At 30.7% G+C, this 13,314-nt stretch overlaps 1 protein-coding gene across 2 annotated transcripts in view; it reads left to right on the top strand.

The window, feature by feature from the left end:
• The window catches only part of LOC139504471 (lupus La protein-like), a 71,498-nt gene extending 66,840 nt beyond the window's left edge, over positions 1–4,658 (top strand). Inside the window, exon 15 of one of the 2 annotated variants that reach the window (XR_011659237.1) lies at positions 4,016–4,229. The gene's annotated coding sequence lies outside the window, so the exon portion shown is untranslated. Of the gene's footprint in view, positions 1–3,915 lie in introns of both variants that reach the window. The other variant, XM_071294574.1, reaches the window with a different exon arrangement.
• The last annotated feature ends 8,656 nt before the right edge of the window (positions 4,659–13,314 follow it).

The raw sequence follows: 13,314 nt of genomic DNA, 5'->3' as shown, positions 1-13,314 counted from the left end.
GGATGAGGCTTAGAAACAGGGAAATGCGAGGCTGTGTCGAGCTATTTTCCCGTTTCGGGCCGAATCCTTATATCGTTGATATTTCAAGTCAATGCACTATTATTGTCTTTATACTGCAATCTAAAACAACCTTTTCAATGGTTGTTTAATGCGTTACGGTAATTTATTGGATTTAAATATTGGGGAAAATCCCCTTTAAAAAGGCCTCATATCATGCTCGCGGAGAAATATACAACACCATGAAATGTACATATTTACCTGTTGAAACGCACACTCGATGGTGAATGAAATCGTTTGAGTCTGGACTTAAATAGCAACCATAAGCATGAAAAATAATAATTTATAGGTTGTAAACAAAAAATATTAACAAATGAAATATGTTTTCCCAATAATTGCAAAAGAAACAAGGTTTAGTCGATCCACGCGTCGTTGTATGCATTGGAAACAAGAACAGGTTGAAGAGGTCGTATGAATAATTAAATATTATTTCAGCATTTTCTATTTAAGTATTCATGAGGAAAAGTGATATCGGGTCAGTGACTGTATATGACATAGAAATATACAGTCAACGCATTTTGACTGCTCAAAAAGAACGAGTGCAGTATAAACAAAATTTAGTCCTGGTATCTATGATGAGTTTAATTATATTGACACCCATGGGTTAACAAAACACAATAAACTAAATAAGTAAAAATGTCAAAGGAGTTACTGTGGATTCATTATTATTCAAGGGATACCAATTTGCGTGGATTGCTTGGGTATAGGTGAAACGCAAAATGAAAGCTTCAACAAATGACAAGTTTTCCAAAGGCTTGTATAAAGACTTCTGCAAAACCAAGGAAAGTAAATGTCGGCAAACATGCAAGTTTTTCTTCAGCCACGAAAATAAATGAATTCACATTACATAAACATTAAGGTTATATGAAACTGTCCAATGAAATCTTTAGAATTGGTCTGTATTGTGCAATTCTTCTAATGAAAAAAGTTTATCGATACCAGGAGATGATGTTTATACACATGTTAGACTCAAGATTGACAATGATTATAAAACTTATTGCTGATCCTGGTTTCTTTAACAAAATGTTAAACTCGAAATTAACTCCAATTAAAACTTATGGTGCTATTAGCTACATAGTCTACACATATGTTAGTTTCAAGTTTGACATTTGTTCCGAACTATTATTGCCTCTTATTTATACCAATATTAAATTTTGAATTGATATTCAGAACTAAGTTACATATGATGTGATTAATATGTTGGATTCCCCTACATGAATCTGATGAATGTAAACCCCAACTCTGATGTTACTTGAAATTCAGTATAAAGGCACATGTATTGGGAAATTATGGAAATATGACCACTTTGAAGTATTTATCAGAGAGAGAAATTTTAAACTTGGCAAAATAATTTTCTTTGGATAATACTTGTAGGTAAATAAATTATAGTAAAAACAGCTATTTTAGTCGACATCAATTCCAATGTTTGAATCTAATACAAGGATCTTAATATTATGAATTTATTCTTCAATTATTATAAAGCTAAACCTCTAATTTGTATGACAGTCCCTTTAAATTCAATTATATTGACATCCATGGGTTAACAAAACAAATCAAACTTAATAAGTAAAAATGTCAAAAATAGTGGTCGGTTACATATTAACATTAAGATGTAGATGATGCATATTAAACTGTCAAATGAAATCTTTAGAATATGTCTGTATGGTGCAATTCTTCTAATGAAAAAAGTTCAGCTATTATTGAGCTATACCAGGAGATGATGTTTATACACATGTTAGACTCAAGATTAATAATGATTATAAAACTTATTGCTTATCCTGGTTTCTTGTAACACATGTTGAACTCGAAAATTGACTTTAATTAAAACAAAATAATGCTAGTCCTTACATGCACTCAGTTATATTAAAAGTTACAAAAAACTTTACAGCATGATTTTGATCAATGAGAATCTGAAAAGAATGTAATTCAAATGTTTGGCTGAATTTTACAGAGTTACCCCCCCCTGTAGTGTTATATACAACCTTAAAAACAATTTTATTATGAAGTACATTTCTTAGATCCAAAATATAATCAGAATTGAGCAAGTAGTTATTTACACAACATTTTCAAGTTCTATAAAGATTTTCATGGAAAACATCGAAATTTTACCTGCACATTTTGTACAGATGATGAGATTACTATGTTGGATTCCCCTACATGAATCTGATGAATGTAAACTCCAACTCTGATGGAACTTTAAACTTGGTATTAACGCACATGTATTGGGAAATTATGGAAATATGACCACTTTGAAGTATTTTTTGGAGAGAGAAATTTTAAACTTGGCAAAATAATTTTCTTTGGATAATACTTGTAGGTAAATAAATTTGAGTAAAAACAGCTTTTTAAGTTCGGACATCAATTTCAATGTTTGAAATTGATTCACGTCTTCTGATTTTATGAACATGATGAATTTATTCTCCAATCTTCAAAATGCTTATTTGAATGTTTGAAGTTCAAAAGACAGAGTTTTGTGAACCGTTGTGTAAATTTTTTATCTTGGAGGATATAGTTTGGTCAAAATTCCATGTTAAAAGTGTTTTGTTTGAATTGCAATCTAGTTACAGATGATGAGATTACTATGTTGGATTCCCCTACATGAATCTGATGAATGTAAACCCCAACTCTGATGTAACTGGAAAAAAGTTTAATTTTGTATTATAAAGATAACAATTCTTTGTTGGTTGATGGAGCTGAAATACACTATGATATTTTGTCTGCGTAAAATAAATGTTCACAAGCAATTTCATTGGAATTGATGGTGTCAACCTTTGAGTATGTGATTTTAGCCATAGCACCACAATCGCTTCAGGATCTAGATGATGACATTATATTATTGTGAATCTAAATTTGTACATTATAATATTTGTTCTTGAGGGGCAGGAGTCAGTGTCACAAAATTACTTACTATTAAGATTGATTGTAAGGCCTGAACAATTCAGTATACTTACAATAAATCTTAGTTGTAAGTTTTTTTTGTGAAACTGGCTCCAGGACCTTGTTACACATGTTACAGCATAGGTACATGTTTCACATTTATCTATAATTCAGAATCTAGTTACAGATGATGAGATTACTATGTTGGATTCCCCTACATGAATCTGATGAATGTAAACCCCAACTCTGATCTAGCTTGAAAACTTGATGTTTTGGCTGTGCCACTTGGAAGAAACTTAACACTAACTTATGATGAAAATAAAAAAGTTTTTAACACTAACTTACGATGAAAATAAAAAGTTTTTAAATATCATCCCTCATAGCATGAGTTTTTGTGAGAAATAAAACCTTAATGTTGAAAATAATTAATTAAAATTACAAGGAAACAGGAGGTAAGATTCAGGTTCTTTCCACTATTTTCTACTATTTTCTACATCCCTGTAACAAGTCAGGAATAATACTGGTTTTCCATTCATTTAATGGGTTTGAGCTTTTGATTTTGCCATTTGATAGGGACCGTTTATGATTTTGCCATTTGATAGGGACTGTTTATGATTTTGCCATTTGATAGGGACTGTTTATGATTTTGCCATTTTGATAGGGACTGTTTATGAATTTTGCCATTTGATAGGGACTGTTTATGATTTTTCCATTTGACAGGGACTGTTTATGATTTTGCCATTTGATAGGGACTGTTTATGATTTTGCCATTTGATTGGGTCTGTTTATGATTTTGCCATTTGATAGGGACCGTTTATGATTTTGCCATTTGATAGGGACCGTTTATGATTTTGCCATTTGATAGGGACCATTTATGAATTTTCCTCAAAGTTATGTACTTTTGTTATTTTACTTTTTATGCATACAGGTTTAAAACTAATGTTTTATGCAGCCTAAATAAATATTATTTTCTTTTTACAGGTATATTTATCATGACCAGCAAAAGAAGAAGACAAAAGACTTCTATTTTAAATGGAAATTCAGTGTTCTCCACATTCATATCTCATTTTAAATCATGCAGTAGTCATTATTGTTGTTGTATGTGTTATTTTTAAAAACAATGACAGAAATTACCATGGAAACCATTATTTAATGTAGGAGCCATTGTTGAAAAGACATATGTTGTTACCATGGTGATCATGCATAGTAACCAAACACAAATGAATTTTTTATGAAGATTTTGTATTATGTAATGTTCAATTGTATTCCATGTTCATTAGAAAGGATCCATTTTGTCTGTATTTTTTAAGACTAATGAGTAATTCGGAGCAGGAAATTTGTTTTTTCAGGAAATATTGCTTAAATGTTTGAAATTTTATCTTTCCAAAGACAAGTTTATCAATATATAATAAACAACAGATACTGAACTGTTATCTTTAACTTGTAAACTTGTTTTATTGTGAAAGAGTTATTTTAATGTTCTTCATAGCTTTGAATTCTGTTGATATAAGATTTCTATTTTGAAATGTTACCTTAAAGGAAAAATAATATGTAGACTTGTAATAGGAATACATAATACATGATGTGGTTTTATCTTGTTAAACTGTAAGGCATATAAGATGTAACATTTGAGTGTTTTATCTGTCAGAGTGGAATAGATCACAGAGATGATCTGTCACATTTTAACATACCATCTTGTAAATATAAAATCATTCTCAGTCAGATAGTGGTAGTTGTTTCTTTGCTTATTTTGCCTGTTATTATAGATTATCGCTGATATTCTCAACGAGATAGATTTTCCTCGCTTGAGCCGGAACATCGAAAACGAGAAAGGCAATCGAGTTGAGATGACCTATCATAATCTGTTTATCACCATTTTACCTATGACGACGTTGTCAATTTCATGTCAATTTCATTAGCAACACCAAGTGCCTCTTTAGTTTCTAGCGATAATTTACCATCTCAGGTGAGAAGCATGATGTGAAAATTATCGCAAAAAAATGATCAAAGGAAAAATGCACAAAATAGCGATAATAGTAGATATAAGAAGATGTACGAGTGCCAATAAGATCACTCTCCATCTAAGTCACATTTGTAAAAGAAAAAACAACATAGGTTTAAGTACGGTCTTCAACAAGGAGCATTTGGCTCACATCGATCAGCAAGTTATAAAGGGCCCCCAAAAATGACTAGTATAAAACCATTCAAATGGGAAAACCAACATTTAACATTATCACTGTACTAGTATAAATATTTTTTTAAGGGGCCAGCTGAAGGACGCCTACCGATGCGGGAGTTTCTCGCTACAATGAAGACCCATTGGTGGCCTTCGTCTCTTGTCTGCTGTATGGTCCAGTTGTTGTCACTTTGACACATTCCCATTTCCTTTCTCAATTTTATTTTAATCTTTTAAAAAAAAACGAGAAGACTTATTTACCTGAAAACCAACCCACAGTTTGGAGAATGAATTAAGAAATAAGCTTGTATATAGTCAACCAATTTATCCAACCCAATGTTAAAAAGCCACCTACAATGAAATTGAGTCTTTTCATGCCCACACCTTAGTGGATTAGTGATAAGGTCTATTGCTGTGTTTCTTGAATACTACAAGCAAAGGGCCAACTATATTTGTAGTATGGATTGTAAGATAAAGATGTCTATGTGGGATGTTTAGACTGACCTTTGACTTCATTTTTAGCCCACCATTCCAAAGGGAGGGTGAGCCTTTGCCATCACTTGGTGTATGTTGTCTCCGGTCTGATGTAAACTATTTCAAACATCTCTGAAACTATGGAACCAATTCCAAACAAACTTAAGCTGAATTACCTATAGGGTATCTAGAATAAAGTTTGTATTTTATCTTCTGTTAAAAAACATGGCCGCCATCATCGCCCATGGCTAAAAATAGAATATAAGTGTAAATGCCGTTTTTGGCTTTATAAGTCCAGGAAATATAAAAACCCTGCACAATGTGGTAAAAGCATAACATTTGGTATATAAACTAACACCATTCTAAGCAAAATAACATATGGAGCCAACTTGAAGAAAATCAACTTCTGTTTTTTTTCCAAGATGGTGGACAAAATTGCAAAAATTGTAAACTAAATATCAAAGGAACCGTACACACGGTGGTAAAACAATGGAACTTTGTATATTATCTCTTTAGACCCTTCTACACAAATAACTATATGAAACCAATATGGAAAAAACTTATCAATTTCTGTTTTTTTCAACATGGCAGGTAGAATAACAAAATTGATGTCAGAAACAAGTCAAAAGGATGTTGCAATATTTAACCAAAAAAAATAAATAGGATGAGTACAATTGAAAGATATATATTTATACAGTAGCTGTCCTATACAATTAGACGTTCATTCATCCTGTTTGTCGGTAAACCCTATTCTCAACAGTCCATCAGGCTCAATCTACTACTCTTGCATAAAGCTGTACTCGGAAGGGCGGATTTGAAACACTTGCACTCATGACAACCTTCTTGTATCCACAGTGAACAAGCTCCTGTAGTGAGAGGGCTGTCAGGAATATTGTCCAGAACAGGTTCCACATGCCGTTGTCTTGCTTCTATATATCTCAAAATACAAAGCATTTAGAGAAAAGCTGACGGAGGGTAAAAGTCCATCAGGTATAGTTCAATAAGCTCTGAAATTTATAGATGAATCCAACAAATAAACTCATCATAGTACTCGCAGTTAGTTGACAGCTAGTTCAAAGCCACTAACAACTAAAAGTTTGATTTTTAATGTAACGTGTCTTCTGATTGGCTGACGTCGTTTTGTTTATCAGCCCATAGACAGAAAAAAGATTACAGTTATTCCTTAAATTAAAAAAAATCATGCATCTAAGACTAATTATCAATCCGTACACAACCAACATCACATGGAGTTAGTATAAAGACGTCATAAACAGTCTGAGAAAAACCTTGTGCAATGCAAAGATACAGCTATTGACATATTGTAGATCCATGAATGTGTAAATGTATAAAACATACTAGTAATATTTAGTTTGCTTTTAATTTACAAAATCAATATTAATACCGATAAAAACAATATTCAATAATCTTATTACAGTTGAATTGGTAAACTTTTAGAAAAATTTATTTAAAGGATTGATAAGTTTATTAGGATCGTTTCTAAATTTCCGTGCATGGTTAACAACATTTCCGTAAAAATGAGGATGTGCTATCCCGTTTGAAATCAAGTTTTCTACGGGAACATCCAAACTTCAAAACCAAACCATTATATCTATGGAAAAATTTAGTAAAGGTTTTAAGTAATTTTATGGTAACGAAATCCCTGACTTAACAATTTACCAGTAATACATAGATTAGGTTCGTTAAAATCAAAAACGTCACAACAGACACGGGCATAGCGAACGAGTTGTGAAATATAAACATCGTAAGATGGTGCCAAAGGAACATCACCATATAAAAATGGAAAATTAACAATACAGAACGAAAAATTGCCCCTTTTTGTCGTAAATTGTAGCGTGGAGTTTCCCGTTTAAAACCAAAATATCTAAATCTAGGAAAGAACAGTTATTACCGTTTAAATTTGATTTAACTTAAGTAAGTTCCTTTGGGTAAACTTCAGCAGTATATTTAGAAAATGCTCGATTATTTAACGAAAAAATATCATGATCAGTAAGTGTTGTTGAATTTATCAGTTAAATGCAACTTCGACGAGTCTTTACTGAGTTTGGTCATAAACTGTGATTCATAATAGTACAAAAACAAGTCTACTATTAAAGGAGCGCAATTACTCCATAAGGATATACCTGCAACCTTTCGATAAACTCGATATCAAAAAAAGAAGATTTGGTATGATTGCTAATGCGAGCAAAGCGACACAGAAATTAACAACTATAGGTCACCGTATGGCCTTCAACAATGAGCGAAGCCCATACCGCATAATCAGCTATAAAAGACCCCGAAATGATAATAAATCAAATCAGACGAGAAAACTAACGGCCTTAATTAAACAAAAATGAAATGTTAAATTTGCCTTATTGAAATTTTATGAAACTATTACACATTGCTATTTTGATAAAAACCAAAAACTTGTAGACATTTGTGGTTGGGCAACGATTCCTTAGTACTTGCTGATTTTCAATTATGTTTTCGTAATGAGAATCATGTTTTCCTGTTACGAACACAACATAAACGCATAGGTTTTATTCCGATCTCAGAATTTTAATTTTATTAAAAAAAAATTATTAGACATGAGTGTACTATAAAGACAAACCTGTCGGTTTAAGGCTAAAATGATTAGTTAATTAACAACTGCATCATTTAATCATATGGTCCTCGACGGAATAAATGGCTTTGTGTTTATCTAATAATTCTATATTTACGATAAGATGTTCTCGGAAGGCATTAATTTTCCTTCAAATAAACCCACTAAGATTATTTTTGAAAAAAACCTATCACATTACAATTATACCTTTTATAAACGAGTGAAACACCCTGTACGAAAAAATCCAGGCGTATTTTACATGCATTCCAGACGGAAATGTTATAGGGAATCCGTTTAAAGTCCACTTTTACAAAAAGCTTTCTTACATGGATTACAGGCGAGTTCAGGGCGGAATAGGTCCGACATAGCCGTCTTAGGGGGGGGGGAATTCCGTCTCATTAAAAGGGGGAAAAAAAATTTTCAAAAAAATATCCGTCTTAAGAGAAGGAAAATATATCTGCATAAAGAAACGGAAAAAATACGCATAAAGAATTAAAAAAAAAAAATCGCCTTAGAATATGGAACAAAATCCACCTTAACAATATGAAAAAGTTCTGTTTTCAATGAAAGAAATTTATCATTCCAAAGATTCAGGTTTTTACCATTTCTATGCCTTCTTGCAAAGAAAAACTAGGCCTTCATACAATTAAATGCTAGACTTGTTATCAAATTTGATCGAAAGTATTTAAGCAACTACAAATTATTATATGTATAATTTTGACATTTGTAGTTCTTCACAATTTCTTCATTTTCAGTTATTGTTCATATTATATGATCTTTTCAGTGTTCTTTGAATATAAAGTATAATCACAAGTACCTGAATTTCTTTCTTGCATAACTGATTTGCTCTGTAACAACATCATTAATCTGACCATCTTGCATGGATCTGTTGTGTTTTGTGCACCAAGCTGTAATGTCTTCATAATCTTAAAAAAATGAGGACATAAATTAAAATTACAATGCATTATATTGATCAAACTAAAAGGAATTTGCCAGATTGGTCTATGTTATACAGGTAAATTGTGAGCTGCCTAATAAGGTGGGGTGACTTTTTTATGCATCCCTTCATTGGTTTATTTAATTTGGCCATGTGTATTCCAATATATATTTTGTATTTTTTCCACCATTTTGACATATTGACTTGAATTTACTATTTTTACCATACATATATCATTCAATATGCAACAGAAACATCTAAAACTTAAAATTATAAGATCAAACTATACAAAATAAGATGTTAAGCATGTTATACAGAGTAATTATAATTTTTAGAAAAAAAACCTGTCAAATCAAGGGCAGATAATTATAATGAATTCACTATGACCTGTTTTAGGGTTTTTCTCAATAAAATAAGAACTGTCGGCTGTGACCCCCGTTTTAAAATTGCTAATTTCAAAGATATATATATCATGTTTATATCTAAACAAAAAATACAGATGGTTTTACAACTTTTGATTTTTTTCAAAATGTTTTGAAAGTCCAATATGTGCAAAAATTACTTAAAAAGCATTAATAAGGATTTTCTTTCATATAAAACTACTTACTCAAAGTTTGATTGTGTGTCCATTCTTCAGTCCTATCAGAAAACATTTTTCTTTTGTTTCACCAGTCCTGACATATATAAAAAAAATGCATTTAAACCATATTCTGTGCATGAAGTGTATATATTTTTCTTTACTTTGATTAGTATTGGTCTTTTATTTTACTTTAACATCATAGGCCCATATTTACATGTAGGTCTTGCAATTTTTGAAATCTTGAATTTGATACATAATCATGATAATTGAGTACATATGTACTAGTTTTAAAAGATAATGCTTTTTGCTTTTTGGACTAGATGTCTATATATATATATTTAATTATTACTGTCATACTACAGATCTCCAATTTTGCCAAAACTACTATTCAATAATATTTTATAAAAGAGATTGTCTTAAAGATATAAGTCTTGTGTTGTACACAATACCAAAGTAATTATGTATATGCAAAAAATGCTTGGTTTTATAGTTATTTTCTTGATCATACATGGTACTTATATATGTCACAATTTATTTGAGGGAAATAGCAGTTTCATAATATTCAAAAAGATGGAAATACTTATTCATAATTTGTACTTACTAGAAGATTTAATCCAAAGTATATGATAACATCAATCTTAATAAATCCAAAAGTCATGTCATCAGAAGAATATATCTGCATTTTTTAATGTTAATAAAATACGTTGGCTCTTTTAAGTCTACAGCTCTACATCAATGGTAAAATTCACATTTTGGTCAAGATAAATAAGACATCTTTTCTTGTAATGTCTGCAAGTTCAAATTTTGTATTTGACCAGTGTTGGGGTTGTTTAGGGAGTTGTTTGATTCCTTGAAATGTTTCCCTCATCATACTATTAATTACCTAAATCTTAAATATTTGATATAAATAATGATAACTAGATAATATTCACCAATTTTTATCTATTATTTTTATATTTTGAACTGTAGAAATTTAAGAGAAATGTACAAAGCCATGTGGTCTCCTTCATTGGGCTCCAACTCTTGGGTGTGTACATATCATTTCCTGTCCATTTCACAGAGACAAATTGAAAACAGATTGCAGTACATAACATTTCTATCACTAAATGATAAGAAAGAGACAAATGGAAATAATATGCGTGTATTATCATGATTATCATTAACTTAATTAAATAGAGATACACTTAAAAATTAATTGTACTTGAAAATAAATTAATTTTAACCTGCAATTTCTAAGTTGGAAAATTCAGAATAAATTATTGTCTTAAATACTGTAAGTGAAATAAGTTTATGTATTCTAGTCACTTTATACATATTTAAATGTATATAAATAGCAACACATAACATAAAGTTATAAATTACTTAACAATGCTATCAACTTATAGATACTATTTAAATTTAATTGAATTTGATATGCCATCTATAAGACTCTTTAAATAAATGTTGGATTTCAGGTTGGTACAAAAACTGGCTTTATGGCCCAAAATAATTCATCATGCACTCTCTCATCAGTAATGATATATTTTTCATTTGAAAAAAAAATTAAAAGAACAATTTTGCCTCATAAGTTTGAAAAAAATTTCTAAGTACAAATTCCCGCCTGATAAATTTAAACAAAATGTTTTAAGTCCAATTTCCTCCTAAGAAACTTGAACAAATATACTAATCCAGTATTCCGTTTATGATATTTCTTTTACTACAAAAATCCTATTAACTCAACAGGAAAGTAGAAAACATTTCGCCTAAGGTCTTTGATACTTAAGGCGGATTGTTTTTCAATATTCCATGTGCGCCTTAATTCCGTCTATAAGTCTTAACTATTAGGTGGATTCCGCTTGGAATCCTGCAATTTTTAAGCGGAATCCTCCTAATATTCTCATACGGGACATTACAAACAGAAAAAAACAATGTTCAAAAGTTCAAACATTCAGTTAGTACAGTAATATATGGACTGTATTCTAATTACTTTGCTTTAAGGTATTTAATAATAGCAAATCATTTGTTTGTAATTGAAAAATGACTTGAAATAGAAGGAATAAGAAATAATCAATTTTAATTTGCCACCAATTCTTTTAAAATTTTGATCCATATATTAACACCATTTCCAAAACTACTAATTAGATTAGAACTATTATTGATAGTTGTTCATATACACAATTGATGTGTTTATATTTGTGAGAGGGACCAATACCTTTTTGTGTTTACCTATTTTGGCCTTTTTCAAGGTGTTGCTATCTGTTATCTGAGATAAATTTAAACTGTATACTGTTTTCAACCAACTGTGTTAACTGTTATCATCATTTTATCATTTGTTGTTAACTGTTTTTGCCAAATTAGAGGTGTTGTTAACATCTTAACGGACCCCCTATTCCCCCCTCATTTACCACTTTGTTTTTAATTTTCAATAGAAGATTGCAAAGTTTTATTATTGGCTACAGCTAATATCATCTATGACAATACCTTTTGTATAGTTTTCAATTTCTTCTGAAAATTTTTGTACTTAGTCCGGATTACAACAGCATTTTTTTTCATTTTGTTTTGTTGGTTGGTATAGTCAATCGGCTGATTTTATCAGTTTATTGTCGCCCAATCCAAGCATCGACATTGTGGAAAAACCTTTAGATAGTTTACGTGAGATGCATGTATATATGTAACAGTAGTATGATAATTTTAGAGATAAATGTCAGTCGTGGTATTTCAAAGACGCTCAGATAAAATAAGTAATAAAGCCAAACAAGTACAAAGTTGAAGAGCATTGAGGACCCAAAATTCCAAAAAGTTGTGCCAAATACGGCTAAGGTAATCTATGCCTTGGATAAGAAAATCATTAGTTTTTCTAAATATTAATAAATGTTTTGTCAACAAGAAATTTATTGAAATGACCATATCATTGGAAAAATTGAGTTAAAAATGAAAAATGGAAAGCTTTATTTTAAGTGACGAGTAGATTCGAGTGTTATGAAATTATTGATACAGTGAAACCTGTTTAAACCGAACCTCTTCAAGACTTAAGATTTTGATCGGTTTTGGCCAAAATTCGGTTTTATCAGGTTGACAAAGCATACAATTTGATATGACGGCGCTTAAAAACATGTTTGGTTTATACAGGTTTTCAGTTTATGCAGGATTCGGTTTAGCCAGGCTTTACTGTAAATGCATTTCTTTATTTCTCGCCTGTGTCTTTTTCAGCAGTCAATTGATTTTTTTTAAGGAGGTAGACCTAGGTTAAGGGAAATAACTCTTAAAATCATCAGTACGTTTGTGTCAACCATTTTCATAAATATATTCTAAGCTTCTAGCTTACATAGATTATTTCCAATCTGTTTCAGGTAAATGCTTAAAAAACATTGATGAAACTTGACTTTAACAAACACATAACTGACTTAAAGAGTTATCTCCCTGAACCAAGGTCTACCACCTTAAATTGATAAATAATTATCTGCAGAATAAATGTGTGTATATCTAAATTAACTATGAGTAGAGGTAGGTTTTAAACAGTCTGTGGTAATTTTAATTTAATTAAATAATGTATATACACAATTTCACCTTGAACTGCAATGATTTGAAATTACACATCGTAACGTTGAAAAATCAGATAACTCTTATATATCTGG

The sequence above is a fragment of the Mytilus edulis genome, chromosome 14 (genome assembly GCF_963676685.1).
Source record: "Mytilus edulis chromosome 14, xbMytEdul2.2, whole genome shotgun sequence".
Taxonomy (NCBI): Eukaryota; Metazoa; Mollusca; class Bivalvia; order Mytilida; family Mytilidae; genus Mytilus; species Mytilus edulis.
Note: the sequence above shows the minus strand (reverse complement) of the source record. Positions and strands in the feature narration are given on the sequence as shown.